At 38.7% G+C, this 17,101-nt stretch overlaps 1 non-coding gene across 1 annotated transcript; it reads right to left on the reverse strand.

Annotated features, from left to right (window-relative positions):
- Positions 1-6,773: 6,773 nt before the first annotated feature.
- On the reverse strand, positions 6,774-6,879 carry LOC118489650. Its single transcript, XR_004887667.1, has one exon. It is a non-coding gene; the product is annotated as a small nucleolar RNA R71 (small nucleolar RNA).
- Positions 6,880-17,101: the final 10,222 nt, after the last annotated feature.

A 17,101-nucleotide genomic window follows, 5' to 3' on the forward strand; every position in this document is an offset into this window, starting at 1 on the left:
GAGGGGAACGACATTAACAACTTGGAGCTTGACAAAGTGGGCTACATTCTACGCCCGGTCGATGAGGAACAACCGTGAGAGGCCCAGGTTTGGTAGTGTAAATAGTAGCATTTTGTTTTGTTTTGTATAGTTTGTGCAATTATCGTATTTCCTTGAAATCCGTGTTTGAAACAAGTGTGGGGACATTCGGGTCACGAATTGCTCTAACATTGTGTTGAGGACAACACGGAACTTTCGAGGGGGTAGGGTGATTTTTATTTATTTTTGAAAAATTTTAAAAACATAAAAAAAATCGAAAAAACTGAAAAAATATAAAAAAATACATGTAAAATAACATTTTTTGGCGGATCAGAAATGCCCAGGTGCTACCGTAACTTACGGTGGCACCATAAGTTACGGTAGGGGGTAAAAACCTTCAGTCTTTACAGTGAAATGCCCCTGATTTACGGTAAGGATATTGCTCCAGGTTCTACCGTAAGTTACGGTGATACCGTAAATTACGGTAGACCTGGAAGTCAGACGGGTCGTTCCGGGTTCCGCACATAAAAAAAATAAAAAAATAATAATAATCACAAACGTCAGTCACGTGAATATACCCCAACCATTCATTTTTTCCTTATCATTCCCATCCATCTCTTTCACCTATCACTTTCCAAGACCCACAAGAACTTCAACCCTTCTTCAACCTTCAATCACCCATAACTTTCTCAATTTTCAACCAAATCAAGTGAAATCGGAGTCTGTCTTGGCTAATTTTTCAAGAACTTTCTGATTTGGAGAAGAAATTAGTAAAAAAACGAAGTTTTTGGGCTCAGATTCCAAACCCTAGTCCGAAAATTTTAGGGGTTTTTGAAGCTTTTGTTTCACAAGTGTGTTAGAATCTCCAAACCAAGGTATGAAAGCTTATTTGTTATATTTTGATGCTACATTGTGAAAAGTAAGGTAATTTAGGTTATTTGCCCATACCCACTTGCTTGTTCTTAGATATGGTCATGAAATTGGTTATTTGAACATGGTTATGGTTGTAGATGTGGGATTTGTGATTAAAGTAGTGAACTTTTGGGATGCTCTACATTGTAGAGACACCATGCCCGATTTTTGAAAAATTCTTGACAAATTTTTGGTTCACTAACATCTACAATCATGGTAATAAGCAAGTGTGAGGATATTGTGAGAGAAGACTAATGTTTGCGTTTGGTTGTGTTGTTTGCTCTAATGTGTGTAAGAAATGGCGCGAACAAAAGAAAAGACCGGAGCTAGTTCATCTTCGTCATCGAAGGGAAAGGGCAAACAGCCGGAACAACAACCAAGGAAGAGACAATACATGGGTCGAGTAAGCGAAAGTGAAAGTGAAGATGAGGAAATGGAGTTAGACCCGGCTGAAAAGCCGAAATGGGACTCGGGTCCTTTGGATGAACAGCCAGAGCATTGGCAGCCAGCTTTATATCATGACCGTATGAATAAGTTGAAGAATAAGGCAGCGGCCTTTATATGTGAGAGGGAAGTTCGGGAAGTTGAATTTCAACAGTTCGGTGTGTTTGACAAATTCTGCGCTTTAGGTTGGGAATCGGCACTTAAATGTTTTGACAAAGATAAAAGCAATTTGTTTATCACCGAAATTCAAGAATGGATGGCAACTCTTAAGGTTAACACATATGAAAAGCCATCACAAATGAAGTTAGTTGGTGAAGTGCACGGGATTCCAGTGGAGATGTCTTTTGACACGTTGAAGAAGCTCGGGAAATATGATAGTCTTCCAGCTCGAGATTATATGATTCCCACCCTTGATAACCTTTTGGTGAAGCCGGAGAAGCACCCCCGTTGGAACGACATGTTGGCAACGCTATTTTTGCCCGGTACTTATCATGGAGTTTTGTATCGGAAGAATTTAAAAATCGAAGCAAAATTGTTATTGGCAATTTGTCTTTTGAATGTCATACCACGAAGGGGGGGACAAAGAGCAAGTAAGATTCCCGGAAGTACCAGTTCTCTATTCACTTCTTACTGGGGGTCCGTGCTTCCCAATCCGTTATTTGATCATGAACCACCTATGGATCTGCCGGAACAAGTTTGGAAGAGACATTATTCCATATTGTCGAATCATCACGGGGTTAATGAAGCAACAAAAGGCACTTACGTCAGAAGATAGAGGAGCAACAAAAAGACATCAGCCTTTTATTTTAGACAAGATGGGAATTGGTTAGAATTATACGCAATCGGAGCGGTACCATAAGCTTAAGTCGGAGGGGCAGAGATGGAGAGCGTTAAAGGCGAGTGCTAGAGATTTGTTACCGGGTGAAGAAGATGAACCCGAGAGTGATGCAGAAATCCCGAGTGGTGACGATGATTATGCGGATGCGCCGCATGGTGGTGAACATGTGAACGTGAATTTGGGGCAAGGGGGCCCGGGTGGAGGTTATGGTGGCGCTTTTTACGACTATACGGAGCGTTCTTATGAGCCCGGGTGGGCTTATGAAGGTACCATGCAAGAGGTGATAGCAAATCAACGTCCTCCGGCTTCCGTTTTTGAAACTTGGTCGGGTCCGGAGCGGATGTTATATGATCAAAATACAATGATGAGTGCAAGCATAGAGCGGTCCTTGAAACAAAATCTTGATCGTAATGAGGCGTGGAATCGCACCTTTGCGTATTCCCAAGAAGTGGAAATGAATAATCGGTACCACGATGATCAAGAGAGAAGATTACATGCAGACTGGCACGCCGAGCGGCCAGTGGTTGTGGATCCACAACATGTGGATTATGTCTCTCTACCACTTTATGATGGTAGTGTGTCGTATCCGACTCCACAGCTTCACCACTCACAATGGATCGACCCGAGGCAACAAGAAGGAGCTCAACAACAACAAGGAGGGAGTAGTAGCGTCTCATTTGCGTTTGGAGAATGGAACGACATGATGTCTTCCATTTTTGGGCCGCCGGGACCGCGCTATTATTAGTCAGGTTGTGTTCCTCCTTTGTATATTTTGTGCATATTTGTTAGTTTGTTTTGTTTATGGTCGGGTGGTTAGGTGGTGTTAGTTGTTATTTTGTGTTTGGGTTGGTGCTAGTCGGTGGTGTGTTGGTGTTAAAAAAAGAAAAAAAATTTAAAAAAAAATATAAAATGAAAAATCCAAAAAGAAATTCGTGGTTTGAGTGTTGAGCTTTTGGATGATGTTGAAGGGTTTAGTGATCAAAGCCTCCTAAAACCATATATTGGGGTCAATGTATCCCAAGTATGGGGATGGGGGGTAATTTTTGAAGATTTTGAAAAATTTTGAGTCAAGCAAAACATTGTGAAAATTTGAACACCCTAGATTAACCCCAAATGATGCACCGGCAACCCTTAATACCCTTTTCATTCTTGGTGAGAGTTGAAGCCACCTTGTACATAAATAATGCTTATCTTTGATGAGAGTGGCAACGGGTGGGGGTGCATTAGAACTTGTGCTTGAATGCGGTTTGAGTCCTTAGTTGAATGTGAATGTGAAAAGGATAAGGGCAATTAGGTAGCCTCGTCTTGGTGTGTGCGAGTGTGGGATTTGGGGGGTTGGACCTCATAAGTTATATATATGAGCATGGTTGCGAGAGGGGCGGGGGTTTGGACATGTAGTAGCCATTTTGTGCCTAAAAGCTTATCGTTTGTTACCCCTAGCTACTTACTTAAAAATTTACCCAATTTAACCCGGTCTTATAGTGCTAGTAGTTGCTTTAGTCGTGTTTAGATATGTTATGTGAATGTTTCTATTTGTTAAAAAAAAAGCAAAAGCAATGAAAAAAAATGATGAAAAAGAAAAAGAAAAAAAAGTGATGGTAGTTGTCTTGTATATATTAGTTAACTTGGTAGTTGTTAGTTTCCTTTATTGTAATAAAAAGACCGGGTTAAATTTTCGCTACTTCATATATATTCCATTTCCTACCCATGCACCTAGCCACGTTACAACCTTGAAAGTCCCTTTGATTTGCATTCATGTTTGGCACTTGTTAGGAGAAGGATCGATTTAGGTACAAGCCCATAATTGTGCAATCACCCGTTAGCCTTTGTGTATCTAGCTCATATTGCTAGTGCTTACTTGTAACCGAGAGGAGAGACATAGTGAGGGGTGCATTAGTTGGGTGTTAAAAAGGGGTTAGTAAAAAGAATTGCATGTTTTTGCTTGGTTTACAATGATCACTTGTTGAGAAATTGATTTAATGAGTTGCTTGGGACAAGCATCGGTTAAGTGTGGGGATGTGACGGGTGGTCCATTGGACAACCCTTTATGATGTTAAAAGACAAGTTTATCCCTTATTTAAGTGTGTAATTATCTTGAATTAGATAACTTCTGTTGCTTATGTCTCAGGTGCGGTTTGGTGGCTTAAAGTGGATAAAATGCAGCTTTGGAGGGTTTGAAGATGAACGGGTCGTGTGTGGAACAAAAGAAGAAACAAGGCACACATTTCAGGGGTCCACCGTAAATTACGGTGGCCACCGTAATTTACGGTGGCCCTGAAACATCACCAAATTCCATCGTAACTCAGTTTCAAATCACCGTAACACTTTGAACATCACCGTAAATTACAGTGATACCGTAATTTGCGGTGGAAGCTGCGACAGAATCGTAACTGCCCTCATTAAGTCAATTTTATGGTGTCTTTTCATCTATTCTCATTATTGGACGGTTTGGGAGCTTGCTAGGGGCGATTTTGGCTATCTTGCTTGGTTGTAAACATTTTCTAAACAATTTGTTTGTGTTTTCGATCCGTATGAACATTGAACTTGTTGCTATGATGATTCACCAAGCTATGTGTGGCTAAACATATGGTGATCATCCTGAATTGAAGGTTTGTCTATGACTTTTGTGTTTGGATTCGTATTTCTAGAATAATAGACTTGCAATGTTTGTTTGTTTATTATGGTGTGTGAATGTTTGTTTGTAAATTGTTGATTGATGTTATAATCATATTCTAAACCATACGTTCTTGGTGTCGTTGACAATCGAGATATCACGGGAGGGATTAGGGTTGGATATTAATCAATTGGTTATCGGGTAACAACCTCACATTGTCATAATCCGAGTACTTAGTTCCCTTTTATCACAACAAACAATTATACACGAATCATGTCTATGTGATTCTTTCTAGTGAATTTAAACACAATTGTCAAAAGCAAACTGGAAATTTAGGATGGTCGCTTGTTCCTAATCTGTTTACAAACTTAACCTTTGATTTGCAATTTAAGTAGTTAATAGTAATTCGTAAAACCAAAACACACAACTCTTGAATTTTAATTTCTGCATTTTAGTTTAATTTTAGTTTAAGTGCAAAGCTATAAAATCACACATTTTCCACATACTCCCTGAGTTCGATACCCACTTACCGCTAACTATTAGTTGTAATTGGATTAAATTTGCGTGTAACTACGACAGCACGTCAAATTTTGGCGCCGTTGCCGGGGAGTAGTGCGCAACGTGTGTTAGTTTAATAGTTTTGTTTTGTTATTTTCAGGTTTACGCTGGTTGTGTTTAGTGTGCAGGTACTTCAGGTGTATGCATACTAGGGGCTCTCACAGGTCATCACCGCTATCGTTTGATCCGGAAATTGAAAGAACACTAAGGCAAAACAGAGTTTTAGTACGGGAAACAAGATTATTGGTTCACCCACTTCACCCATCACACCGAGAAACATCATGGCTGATTCACAAATTCCACCTACAACGGGTCAAACGACCTCATCCTTTATACCTACTTCCACCCAACCATCACCAAACACCACGTTACCTAATACCACTGTCGAATTCACACCAACCAATGTCACTCAACCGATCACTACCCAAGTCGAACCCACCATTACCTTTAACCCTTCTACCACAATCCCACCATTATCCCACTTCCTTCCCCCAACTACGGGTCAATCATCATCTAACTTCACAATTGCACCAAATTCAACTATTGTGCATGCTATGCCATCTTTTAGACCACAATACCAATCGGGTTTTCAGTACTCGACTCTTCCATTTGGGCAATCTTCGGGAATTCAAGGAGATGGGTATGATGAAGGATATGAGGAGTTTGAAGGTTTTGATGAAGACGGGTATGCTTATGGGGGTGATGGAAATCAAGGAGAATTCGGATACATGCAAGGTCAAATGCAAGTAATGCCAAGTGTTGGTGGAGTACAACAACAACAATAACTCATACCACAACACATTCGGCCAAGACCACAAGGGCCATAAATGCAACGCCCTATACCTTTGCAACAAGTTCGCCCACAAAATATGCAACCACACCTCCAAAGACCAATTCAACGCCCACCGATGCCACAACAACAATTTCAACAACCAATTGCACCACAAGGGCATGTACCAAGGCCAATGGGTCCTATTCCTCCAAGGGGTAGGTTTGGTGTACCAAGGAGGCACCTTAGAGAAAATGTGAGGGGCATTGAAGCGCATTTTAGGCCGGTAATCACTCATAATCCTTCACCGGTAGTCATTCCTCACAATGATCAAGAGAGGACATTTGAAGTGAGGACTAACTCATTGCAAAGCTTGCTAAAATATAAGGGTTTAGCAACGGAGGAGCCTTACTTTCATTTGGAGGCTTATGACTCGATTTGTAACACTCTTGGGAGTCAAGGATTCTCAGCCGATGATATTAAATTGGTACTATTCCAATTTTCTTTGGAAGACAAGGCGAAAAAGTGGTTCTATACATTACCTTCAGCATCTATATATACATGGGGGGAAATGCAACAAACCTTTTTGGATGAATTTTACACCGCTTAAAAGACGAATGATGCTAGAAAAGGGTTGAGGAGCTTTCAACAACAACATGGTGAAATGTTTCATGAGGCTTTTGAGCGTTTCAATATGATGATCAAAAATTGCCCTCACCATGGAATTGAATTGTGGGAATTAATGAATGCTTTTCACGAGGGGTTGAGTGCCGAAGATGCTCGTGATTTAATGTCTATCACCGGTGGGACTTTTGGTATAAATTACGAGAATGATGATTGGGAGTTTTCGGAGAGCATGGCAACTACATCAAAAAGAAAAGCTCAAGCATCGAGGAGAGCACGACCGGCCATTGCCCGACCTCAAGTGCATGCAATAGATGACGGTAATGTTCAAACCACTAACCAAATTTATGATGTTTGTGCATTGTGTAATGAAATAGGTCATGTGGCTGAAAATTGCCAAGGAATGGTGGAAGGGCAATATGAAGAAGTTCATGCCGTTCAAGGTCAAGGAGGGGGTGGTAGAAATTACAACAACATGAATTCTAATACTTACCACCCCGGGTTGAGGAACCACCCAAATTTTCGGTATGGGAACCCTTCAAATCAAGCTAACCCAAACTTTCAAGGTATCCAAGGTAACTATGGTTCGCGTCAACCTTATAACAATCAAAGTGGGTATAGAGGTGGAAACAATCAAGGCTATCAAAGGCAGTACCAAACGGGTCAAGAACAAGGGGGGTCGTCTGGTGGAAATGAAATGATGGATATGTTGAAGAGTATGCAAGCGGGAATGCAAAAGGGAAACCAACTCGATGAAGTCCGAATGCAAAAAGATGAAGTTCGTGACAAGACCATCCAATCACTAACAACCCAAATGGGTCAATTGGCAACCGATGTGGCGGAATTGAAGAAGGGAAAAGGTCAATTTGTCACCCGAATTGGTTGAGGGGGTGGTTGAGGATATCACGGGTATTGAAAGTGATGATGAAGTTTCACCGGTAAAATCAAAAGAATCAAATGTTAACAAACCGGGTTTGGGTGAAAATGAAAAAAATGAAAAAGTTGATGGTGAACCGAGTCAAGTCCCGTTTCCATTGGCTTTACTTGACCCGGGAAAGAAAAATTTTATTGCATCAAGAGGTCCCCAAAAAGAAGAGTTGTGGGATATGTTTAAACAAGTTAAAATTAACCTCCCACTCCTTGATGCAATAAAACAAGTACCCGCCTATGCAAAATTTTTAAAAGAGTTATGTACACAAAAAAGGCAAAACAAGAAGAAAGTGCCTAAGCGGGTGGACTTAACCGGGCAAGTGAACAACACCTTTTCTTCTTTTTTCACTTGCTCAGTCTCAACCACCTTCTCAGCAACACTTTCAGCATTCTCATTCTGAACAACATCTTCAGATTTCATTTGTTGTTGTTCTTTTGCAGCTCGTTTCTCCTTTAGTTTTTCCAAGCGATCTACAAAATAGAAATGAAAACTTTCAGGAGACAGATGAGATTTTGCAATGTTAATATGTTTTTCTTCCTCATCGTCACTACTATCATCAACTGGTGACTGATCAAACTCGACTGATTTTCTAGAATTATCATCCAATGAACCAGAATCAGATGGTGTTTGATCAAAGACAACTTCTTTTTCTGAACTAGCATCACTTTGTGAACTTTCATCTGTACTCAATGAGTTTTCATCAGAAACAATAGACTCTTCCTCCACATTCTTCACAGTCTCACCAATAGACTTCATCCATGTGGCATACATATCTGGTTCTCTAACAATCTTAGCAATGAATGCTTTGAACTCTCCTTTTTCATCAACAAACATATCCCAGCTAAAGCCTTCAGGTAATATTTCATCATCCTGATTGACTAAACAGACTTTGCTTTCTGGTGATATGTAATTGTTCCAGTTAAAATCCACCAAACATGCTCTTTTAGAATCCTCGATTTTTCTACCATGACCCACCTGCGGTTCTTGTAGTTGTTGTTGACCAACTTGCTGATAAATGGCTTTTCGGTAGTAATCGTCTTTTCCAAACGGATTCTGAGCTCCACTAGCTTCTCTGTTCTTGCATTCTCTCTTGAAATGACTTTTCTCCCTGCATCGAAAACAAGTAACTTTAGATTTATCAAAACCTAAAGTAGAAACATGTGCATCAAGAAAGTCATTTCTCCCGGTAATCATCTTGAACTTTTCAGCACGTCTAAGAACACTAGCTTGACACCATTTGATGTCCATCAGTTCCATCTCTTCAGCGTCTATCTGATCGTAATCCTCCTTTGTGAGCATAGGATTTCCGATCCGTCCAGCGACTAATCCTTCATAAGAGAGTAATACAGAACCAAGCAATGCCATGTGATCTTTCGCAACTTCTTCAGAAAAACTTTGACCCTCTGGAAGATTCAAGGCAATGTTACATTGTATCACATAACCATTTCCTGTTTTTGTGCTTTGAGAATGGAAACTTGATGTAGTATTTTTTGGATTGACACTCGGAAATGAAAAGAAACCACTGCTGCTTTTGTTTGAACTCTGATATGCTTTTTCTGTTGAATCCCCAGCACTAAACGCAGTTTGGATTTTCGGACTTCTTTCAGCTTCCGGAACACCGCCTTTGTAGTACATCTTTACATCCTGTTGACCACTTGGACTATTCATCCTCGCGATCTTTTGCTGTTCCAAATCCTGACTTTCAATCTTCTCGATAAACTGAGAAATCGTTAACCCATCATATACCCCGGTATTTTCCAGAATCATCAAGTAGGTTCCCCACTCTTTCTGCGGTAACGCATCAGCTAATTTGTCTACCCACTCTTCACGATCTTTTGTAATACTCAGCATCGACATCGATCGTACTAAGTGGCAGTATCGCTCAATCAATTTCTTCGTATCTTCTCCGGTAAACTACTGAACAGATCAAACTCTTTCTTGAGCAATGCCTTCTTGCTCTTAATCATGTTCTCACTACCCTCAAACTTAACACGAAGAGCATCCCAAATTGATTTTGAAGTTTTGTCATGCTGAAGCAAAATGAAGATGTCTTCTTTGATTGCCTGCTGTAATAGACTAATCATCATTTTCTCGGCTTTGTACATATCCCGTTCTTTGTCACTAAACTCTGATAGTTCTTTGATAACCTGCAAATCTGTTCGTGGCAAAACATATTTCTTCAGAATATATTCCCAAGACCTAAGATGGTTTGCCTGAACCCAGTTTTCGAATCTATCTTTCCACCCGTAATATTCTTTGATTCTCATCAGTTTCGGGGGCTTTTGTAACGTTCCGGTCTCGTTTTCCAAGTTCATATTCTGAGCAATGGAAGCTGGAGTAGTCGGGATGAAGCGAACGCGTTGTAGAAATCTTCACTCATGATGACGAATCACGTTTTTAAAAAACAGTTGGTTTCGAGCGGAATTAACAAATAACCAGTTCGAGCGAAATAGCAAACAGTCCTTGGAGCGAAATCAGAAAATTTGTATTCTGGGGCGAAATCACACTGTACACAGGAGCGGAATCAGATGTTTGTATCTCTGGAGCGAAATCACCACTGATTTTGGAGCGAAACCCCTAAATAGTTACCCTGGAACGGAATCAGCAGGTTTTGGCAGCTTGGAGCGAAATCAGGCCTATATCTCGAGCGAAATCAGAGATGTCCAGTTCGAGCGGAATCAACTCGGAGGTCATTTTTGGCCATTTTTAATCCGAATTTAAACATGAAACTTTCAAGGATTTGTCCATGTCCAATTTTAAACAGTCTGTGAAAATTTTGTCCGATTTTAACCGTTAAATCTTGTTCTGTTGAAGAAAGAAGGTGTAGAAGTAAGAAATTTCGATGAAATTCGGCTAATCTCTGCAGAACTCCTCCTCCTGAGCTCTGATACCAATTGTAGGATCGTGCGATTGACCCAAATGAGTCGTTCAGAGGAGTTTTACTTTGTTTCAGGTGCGGAAAACAAGAAACAAAGGTAGAAACAGCTAAATCTTCACTTTAAACACTGATTGTATTGATCTGACGTTGTTTACAATCAAACCTCACACCGGCAGCACTTTGGCATGGAAAACAAGGGACTGTTATCTGATTTCGCTCGTAATGACCTATTTATAGGGTTCTGATTCCGCCCGAAATGATACCATGACTGTTGGAGCGGAATCAGCACTTCTGATTCCAGGCGGAATCACCTACTTGTGCGTTTGGAGCGAAATCAACATCTAACATATACACACTTTCCTATTTTCTCGAATAACGTGCCCTGATCTATACAATATAATCTAATCTAAGACTCGATACAAGACGAAGTCGACAGATGCATGCACCAACAGAGTTGAATCCGCGATCAGCCCTTAACAGCTCACGATTGGTCATTTCTTTTGTGTTTCTTGGGTTTGGTTTTGTGTTTCTTGTCATAAATTCACTCAACCACCAAACCCTAACCCTCCCCTATAAAACCCAAGCACTTTCCACACTTCAAACACTTTATAAAGTCACAAATTCACTTCCAAAACACTCTCAATCCGGCTGTTAATCAGGAGCTAGATCAGAATTGTTACAAGTTACAAAAACAAGCATAACTCACTCGTTTCTTAACATCTTGCTTTGATTCTTTTTCCTGCTTACTTGGATTGACCTTAGAAACATTTCCACAGGTTTTCCACGGAAAACCAAGATCTGGAATGCCACCAAAAAGGCTCCAAAGTGGACTGCAACTTTCTGTTTTGATTCATACTTTGCTAATCATAGTTAAACTTGAGTTATCTCATCTTAAACCTATGTCCTTGTGCTCATAATCAATTGAATGGTTAGTTGGGCTTAAAAAAAGGTTGAGACATGTAAATCAAAGGTGTAAACCTCATAAACTTTATGTTTTTTAGGGTTTTACCCACAAGTAGTGTTCAAGCTTGAAGCTTGATGTTTGTGTGATTATAGGACAAGCTTGGGCTATCCTACTAAAAATCCACACATTACTTGATGATTTATTAGATTAGTTATAATTGTTTTCTTTCTTATTGTATGTTCATGACCATCCTTGAATGTTCATAACATCAAGTGTAGTGGTGAACACCAAGAGGTACCTAAATGGAAGACTTGCTCTTCCTACCTCCTACATGACTTGTATGATATCAAAAGAGGTACCTAAACAGGGGATTTATCCTCCTACCTCATGCTTGACCTATATAACATAATGTACAATATATAATACTAATATACTATCCGAATAACCAAACTCTTGATGATGAACAAGTGGTCATTGTCAAGACAGTAGGTTACATCATCTTGGACTTGATAACTTGTCACGATTCTAATGGGATTTTATCCCATGAAAACATTTAAACTCTTTCGAGTTTCATAGTGTTAAGAACAAGTATCATGTGTGCTAGATGATTATTTTTGCTTGTATGTCTATTTTCATGTCCTTGGACTTCGAATTCGTAAACCCTAATGTAAACATCCCTTAAAACTCCAAATCAAACACAACCAATCTCCTAGTCTCAACAACTTCGTCACATCGGATAATCGGAAAGAATATGCAATTTTATGAGTACACTTGACCCATTTTTCCTTTTAAATACACTTTGGGTGCAAAATGTTTTACTTGTTAAAATGCACGATTCACAAACATGCTTTATTCATTCAATCCTTATACATGCTTTGTTATGCTTAGGTTCATGCTAGAATTCATACTACTTGTTAACCCGCCTTAACAATTATAGCGCTATAGGAGTAGCACACCACCCGACAGGGTTTTTGTTAAGTTATACTCTTTACGGTCTCGATATTGCTATATCGAGGGATGCTATTATTCATTCTTTACGGTCTCGATATTGCTATATCGAGGGATGCTATTATTCTTGTGGACACTTGGGTTTGACTTTTAGTTATGCATGATAGTTTGACCTTGTATACCAAATTGCAATGTTGGATTGAAAATACTTTTATTCATATGTCATGAGTCTAAAACTACTGTACTCGCCAATACTTTTGTATTGAACTATGCTTTTAAAACACGTTGCAGGTTTAATGATGATGTTGGTGATGCATGGAATCTAGTAGGATGCGTAGATACACACTTTAAATTTTGTACTCCTATTGTATTGTATTTCATTATTCATGTTGTTGTATTTGCTTCAAATCCTTGTAATTGACTCTTTAGAAATGGAATGAAATTTATTATTTAAATACTTGTTACAATTATTAGTGTTATGATGTCTCGAGCAATCTATTTCGTCTCACTCTGATGTTTCCGCCATTGGTTGGGGTGTGACATGAGTGGCTTCCTACGAAGGCAGTGCCTTCGTATGAAGCTGAGCTTCGCACAAAATAGTCCAGCTCGCATTCGTGGCTGTTCTTGGCGTTCGGAGCTGTGTTTTTGTCTGAATCGGATGTGTTTTCGAGTCCTATTCGAGACGGTTTCGACACCACTTCGTCCCACTATCCAGTGTACGAAATATGTGTCGGTTTTGGTCCATTTTGTGTAAAAATCGAGTTTAGAAGGGTTTTTAAAAGGTTTTCACTTAGATCTAACACTTGGTGATTGTGAAATCTGCAGATTTCTAACTTGGGAAGCCGAAGCTAGGCCCAATACACTCGGTTAAGTGTAGATCCGTGATAAAATAGGAAGATTTGATGAAAAAAGATGAAGGTTTTTCATGAAAAAGATGAAGTTTAGATGGAAAAGATGTAGATCTTCTTAAAAGATGAAAGTTTTTGTAAAAAAGAAAGAAGTTTGAATGAAAACGGAGTGGGAAATTGTAGTGGAAAACGTTGTGTTATCAAGTAAAAATGATAAATCTTACTTGAAAACAGTTGGACAGCAATTAGGCAGCGTTTTAGATGAAATGGCAGCAAGGAATGAAATGCAGAAGTGTGGTTGCTATTTATAGAGGAGGTGGGATCGCACAGGGGGGCTTCGTTCGAAGTTGGCTGCCTTCGTACGAGGGTAGTGCCTTCGTACAAGGCTGGCTGGCTTCGTTCGAAGGGCCTGTTTTGTGCAATTAGTTTTTCGTTTCGCATGTGGGATGCTCGTTAGGTGCATTTTGTTGCGTTAGTTAATGTAAGTACTTAAAGTATTTTAGCGAGATGTTAAGTGTTGCGTTGTGTTGCATTTCGGTATGATAAATCGAGTTGTGCGAGTAGAGTTTGAGCGTTTTGAGCGATGTAATCAACACATATAACATATTAAACAAATAAACACACAATAACATAAATAATATAAATAATTCCGCGTTTCGAGTTTGCATTGGGTTTGCATTGCGATAGTGTTTAAGTAAATAAGCGTTTAAATGCGATAAAGTGCGATAAATAAGTGATTTAAAATGCATTTAGAGTATAGTTCAACCCATTGGCGATCATCGAATCTCGGAGTACAAGTGTTTACGATTGAAATGACGATAAAAAGGAACAACCAAAATACGGGTTGTTACAGCAATGCTTACATCTGTGCTTTGTTTCATTTGCCCTTTCATCTAAATTTGTGAACAAAAGTTGGTTTAGATTTCCAGATAGAGTATCCTCCTCATCTTTGATCCTTTCTTCATAAGCTTTAAGCCGACCAATGATATCATCATAGCCGATGGTCTTCAAGTCCAACACCTGTTCTCTTGAAGCTACCATATGAATGAACTGTTTTGACAATCCGTTGAGAAACTTCTTGACTAACTTGGTTTTTTCTATAACCGAGCCAAGTGAGGCGGCTTCAGAGGCATACCCGGACAACTTATTAGCAAACTCGTCTATAGCACTTTGATCCTTTATCTTTAGATTTTCAAACTCAACCATTAAAGTCTGAAGTCTCGCCTCTCTGATTGAATTGCACCCAGATGGTAGGTCTTTAGAACATCTCACATCTCCTTTGTTGTTTTGAGATTTCTAACTTGCAAAATATGCTCTTCGGGTATTGCTTGAAACATGAGAGCGATTGCAATATTATTCTTTTTGACATCCACACCCATACCTGGTTCGATTTGCTCCCATATCCCGTGAACATTGAAAATAACCCTCATTCTCATAGCTCACACCGTGTAGTTTGTTGAAGATAACACTAGACATTGAAGAGCCATAGTGTTATTCTCGTTAATGCTAACTAACGCCAGATTATCCGGTTGAGAGATACTTACTTAAAATAGTAAATATTGTTTTCCTTTATTAAAAAATATCAAACTTAACCTTTTTCTTTTGTTCGAAAACAAGTGAAAGCAACTTATCCTTTTGTTTACTTTAGATTTGTGATTCTTAAAATTGAAAGTCCCAATGTAGCCTCCTTGGAACGTGAATGACCGTTTTGCCGAATGATGATAACCAAAACTTGGTTAATCACCGATTTTGGCACTACTTTCGAAACCGAACCCTTCTTATTACCAATTTGACGTCGACGTTTCGGAACCAATCGCTGATGTCGTCAAACACTTAACAACCTAACGATTATGAGAAACCTTTTAAATTGATAAACTGCTCTAATACCAATTGTTGGAAATCATACCTTCTTTAATATAATCAAATAATTATTTAAGAAGAAAAAACTCTTTGATTAAAACTGAATGTACATAAACCCCATATGATCTCTATTTATACTATTTATACTAGACAACCCCCTTGGAGAACAAGTAACTAACTCTTATAAGGAAACCAAATAAAATAAAACTACCATACAAATTAAATATTCCACCTAAAATAAACTAAACTTTAGCATCCTCCAACTTTTGAGTTATGACAAGATTAGTCCCAAAACACAAATCCATGTGATTGTGTTATGAAATTGGATGACGGGATGTCTTATGTGAATAAGACCATAAGTATCTATCTATTAAATAATATACGAAAGGAATAATGCCACGCAACTTCCTAGCACCATTCTTTAGAGCCACATTCTGATTATCGCAACTCTACAGTTGTTATCCACACGTCTTCACTAGATGTTCACCGTCTCACGTGTTGCGTAATTGTTCTTCATCAATGAGACCAAGAAAAACAACTTCAAAAGAATTTATATTTAATATACTTTCAGTGTAACAAAAAAAACCCTAAATAATATATAACGAAGTGATTATTCACTACTACATACACTCATACAGAAGAAAAGGCCACATAATTTTGTGAAGTAAATAAATCGTCAGAAAGTCACCGTGGAAAATTGTTTTAGTTTAAACCTATAAGAAAGAATTATAACCTTCCATCAGTTATGAAAATATCAGGTAAGAGCTCAATCATACTATCATTAATAAAATAGAAAATCGTACAACAAATCTCCTATATATGGACAATGGAATAGGAGAGATAGACTAAGTACTAACCAACTCCCATGAGTCTAAGTGTCTAACTAACTCACTTGCCTAAGAAACTTACAACATATACATACACTAATATGCTCCCTCAAGCTAAACAAGTCGCAACAATGTGAAGCTTGGACCGAAGAGTGTCAAAACGAGAGGATGATAGCCCTTTAGTCAAAAAATTCATGAGCTAAACAAAAATGGGCACACATCAAACACAGAGTCTGTGCTAACACCATATCACGAATAAAATGCAAGTCAATCTCCAAGTGTTTCATGCGCTGATGAAACACAGGGTATTATTGCAAGATACATAGCACCAATATTGTCACACCAAGGAGTAGGTGAGCAAGAGCAAGAAATATGGAGCTCACTCAATAATGACATAACCAAGCAAATTGCAGCAGCAGTGTGAGCTAAGGCATGATACTTAGCCTAGGTGCTAGAATGGGCAATGGTATGTTGTTTCTTGAAGATCTAACTGATGAGGTTAGGTCCAAGAAAAAAAATAATATGTTGTAGTCCACCAACGATCATCATAGGCATCCAACCCAATCAATATCAAAATAAGCATGTATATTAAGACTATTAGATCGTCGAATAGCACATTGCTTTCTTTCCACCCTTGGTGTCCATTATTCGGATGAATTCAAAAACATCAAAATTCAATTTGACCCAAATCTAAATTACGTATTTGAAACCTTGAATCTGATTAGCAACCAAACAAAATTTTGAATTCGATTTACAAATTTTAATTTTTGAACCGGCCCATATATTTTAATCAAGATTTTATATATAAGTCTTACTTTTTGTATTAAAAAATACATATAATTACAGAGTTGAGTCATCCTACTTATTCTCCTAAATCTAGGAAGGCTATGATGGCACAATAGATCACAAAATATAACACAATGCCAAGAAAAAAAGACATAGTGAATCGCAAAAAATGACCAAAAAACACAATGTCAAATAAAAGGACACAATGAACCGAAACAAAAATTCTAAAATCAACAAGCTGATAATCCAAAAGTGAAAACCTATGTGACAATCGATAAATCCGAGACATTATACGTACATCTGATTAATCATGTTTTGTATTAATTACGTTCATTTAGATTA

The sequence above is a fragment of the Helianthus annuus genome, chromosome 17 (assembly GCF_002127325.2).
Source record: "Helianthus annuus cultivar XRQ/B chromosome 17, HanXRQr2.0-SUNRISE, whole genome shotgun sequence".
NCBI classification, from domain to species: Eukaryota; Viridiplantae; Streptophyta; class Magnoliopsida; order Asterales; family Asteraceae; genus Helianthus; species Helianthus annuus.